The sequence below is a fragment of the Euprymna scolopes genome, chromosome 13 (genome assembly GCF_053919585.1).
Source record: "Euprymna scolopes isolate OS-2025 chromosome 13, ASM5391958v1, whole genome shotgun sequence".
Lineage (NCBI taxonomy): Eukaryota > Metazoa > Mollusca > Cephalopoda > Sepiida > Sepiolidae > Euprymna > Euprymna scolopes.
Window position 1 is genome coordinate 47,677,981 of NC_136494.1, and position 3,744 is coordinate 47,681,724.

A 3,744-nucleotide genomic window follows, 5' to 3' on the forward strand; every position below is an offset into this window, starting at 1 on the left:
AATCTGTAGATAAAAAATTTGTTGAGTATATAGGTTGAGAATTGTTCTCTCTCTCTCTATCACACACATTCTCACTTTTATAGATATAATAGACAGATTATGCCAGATATATTAAAATATGTCTGAATGCCCAATATACAAATTTTGAAATCTGTAGATAAAAAATTTGTTGTATACATAGGTTGACAATTGTCCTCTCTCTCACACACACACACATTCTCACTTTTATACATATAATAGATAGATTATGCTAGATATATTTCTATATGTCTGAACACCCTATATACAAATGTTCAAATCTGTGGATAAAAAATTTGTTGAATGTATAGGTTGAGAATTTTTATCTCTCTCTTTTTCTCTCTCTCTCTCTCGCTATCTCACACACACGCATTCTCACTTTTATAGATAAAATAGATAGATTATGCTAGATATATTTCCATATGTCTGAATACCCTATATACAAAGTTTCAAATCTGTAGATAAAAAATTTGTTGAATATATAGGTTTAGAATTGTTCTCTCTCTCTCTCACACACACATTCTAACTTTTGTAGTTATAATAGATAGATTATGCTAGATATATTTCCATATGTCTGAATACCCTATATACAAATTTTCTAAACTGTAGGTAAAAAATTTGTTGAGTATGTAGGTTAAGAATTGTTCTCTCTCTCTCTCACACACACACACACACAAGTTCTCACTTTTATAGATATAATAGATAGATTATGCTAGATATATTTCTATATGTCTGCCTACCCTATATACAAATTTCCAAATCTGTGCCCAAAAATGTGTGGAATATATAGGTTGAGAATTGTTCTCTCTCTCTCTCTCTCACACATATTCTCACTTTTATAGGTTATATAGGTTGAGAATTTTTTGCTCTTTCCATCACTCACATTCACACTTTTATAGATATAATACATAGATTATGCCAGATATATTTACATATGTCTGAATACCCAATATACACATTTTCAAATCTGTAGATAAAAAATTAGTTGAATATATAGGTTGAGAATTGTTCTCTCTCTCTTTCTCTCTCTCTCACACACACATTCTCACTTTTATAGATATAATAGATAGATTATGCTAGATATATTTCCATACGTCTGAATACCCTATATCCAAATTTTCTAATATGTAGATAAAAAATTTGTTGAATATATAGGGTGAGAATTTTCCTTCCTCTCTTTCTCTCTCTCTCTTTCTCACACACACACAAGCTGAAAATTGTTCTCTCTCTCTCTCTCTCACACACACACACATGGTCATTTTATAGATATAATAGATAGGTTATGCTAGATATATTTCTATATGTCTGAATACCCTATATACAAATTTTTAAATCTGTAGATAAAAAATTTGTTGAGTATATAGGTTGAGAATTGTTCTTTCTCTCTCTCTCACACACACATTCTCACTTTTATAGATATAATAGATTATGCTAGATATATTTCCAAATGTCTGAATACCCTATATACAAATTTTCAAATCTGTAAAGATAGAATTTGTTGAATATATAGGTTGAGAATTGTTCTCTCTCTCTCTCTTTCACACACATTCTCACTTTTATAGATATAATAGATAGATTATGCTAGATATATTTCCTTATGTCTGAATACCCTATATACAAATTATCAAATCTGTAGATACAAAATTTGTTGAGTATATAGGTTGAGAATTGTTCTCTCTCTCTCTCTCTCTCACTCACTCACTCACTCACTCACACACACACACATTCTACCTTTTATAGATATAATAGATTATGCTAGATATATTTCCATATGTCTGAATACCCTGTATACAAATTTTCAGATCTGTACATAAAAATTAGTTGAATATATAGGTTGAGAATTGTTCTCTCTCTCTCTCTCTTCTCTCTCTCTCTTTCACACACATTCTCACTTTTCTAGATATAATAGATAGATTATGCTAGATATATTTCCATATGTCTGAATACCCTATATACAAATTTTCTAATCGGTAGATAAAAAATTTGTTGAATATATAGGGTGAGAATTGTACTTACTCTCTCTCTCTCTCTCTCTCACGCACACATTCTCACTTTTATGGATATAATAGATAGATTATGCTGGATATATTTCCATATGTCTGAATACCCTATATACAAATGGTCAAATCTGTAGATAACAAATTTATTGAATAGATAGGTTGAGAATTGTTCTCTCTCTCTCTCTCTCAACCTTACACACACAACCACACGCAAACATTCTGACTTTTATAGATATAATAGATCGATTATGCTAGATATATTTCCATATGTCTGAATACCCAATATACAAATTTTCAAATCTGTAGGTAAAAAATTTGTTGAATATATAGGTTGAGAATTGTTCTCTCTCTCTCACACACTCACATTCTCACTTTTATAGATATAATGTATAGATTATGCTAGATATATTTCTATATGTCTGAATACCCTATATACAAAGTTTAAAATCCGTAGATAAAAATACGTTGAGTATATAGGTTGAGAATTGTTCTCTCTCTCTCTTACGCACACACACACACACACACACACACACACACACACACACACACTTACACACATTTTCACTTTTATAGATATAATAGATAGATTATGCTAGATATATTTCCATATGTCTGAATACCCTATATACAAATTTTCAAATCTGTAGATAAAAAATGTATTGAATATATAGGTTGAGAATTGTTGTCTCTCTCTCTCTCTCTCTCTGGCTACCTCACACACACACACATTTTCACTTTTATAGATATAATAGATAGATTATGCTAGATATATTTCCATGTGTCTGAATACCCTATATACAAACTTTCAAATCTGTAGATAAAAAATTTGTTGAGTATATAGGTTGAGAATTGTTCTCTCTCTCTCACACGAAACTGTGCGCTCGGCTTCTTCCCCCCCTTCCCACCCCAAATGCTTGGGAAACTGTGCACTGTTTTTGTTGGTTTTCAAGCTGCCTCTTCCCCCCCCCCCCCCACACACACACAGTTTAACAGTAGTAGGAGGTCAAGAGAAAGAGGGTGAGAGAGAGAGAAGAGTAAGTTGGTGAGAGAGAGAGAAAAGAGAAAGAGGGTGTTGGTTTTATATTTTTATTATCGTCTAATATTTTGAAAGCTGAATTTCTAATAAAATGTGCATCTATAGGAGATAATGCCTGGGAATGTGTTCCTCCCCCCCACAGTTTAACAGTGGTGTGACGTCAAGAGAAAGAGGGTGAGAGAGAGGGAAGAGTAAGTGGGTGAGAGAGAGAAAGAGAGAGAAAAAAAAAGAAAGACGGTGTTGGTTTTGTGAAAAAAGTTGTTATTTACAATTGTTCGCATTCTTGGCCTTTTGGTCAAGATCAAAGTGTAGTATCTGTTCTTCAGATGCTGCACTTCTATTTCTTGTTCTCTTTCGGTGGAGGAGAAATCCTCCACGACTGAGACAATTTTTATTTTTGTACCTTTTCTCCACGTTAAAAAACGACCCTGGTGTCTAACTCTGTCCCGTGGGGAGGCATAGTAAATAGGTACAATTGTTCGCCATTAGTGGATGTTGACGTCACGTCACGTGACATGACTAAGCGTTTTTTTTTTTTAGTATGAATAACATTTTTTGTTTTAATTATAAAGTCTACACTTAATTTTATAGAAAATGATGTATATATAATAGAAAAAAAAAATTACTGGTTTTGTTGGATTCAAGTGGATCCCCCCCCTCCAGTTTAAGAGATAGCAGGTCACGTGGTAA

The 3,744-nt window shown here is 32.4% G+C and overlaps 1 pseudogene; it reads left to right on the plus strand.

Annotated features, from left to right (window-relative positions):
• Window positions 1–3,328: 3,328 nt before the first annotated feature.
• On the plus strand, window positions 3,329–3,462 carry LOC145292537 (U2 spliceosomal RNA; annotated as a pseudogene).
• The last annotated feature ends 282 nt before the right edge of the window (window positions 3,463–3,744 follow it).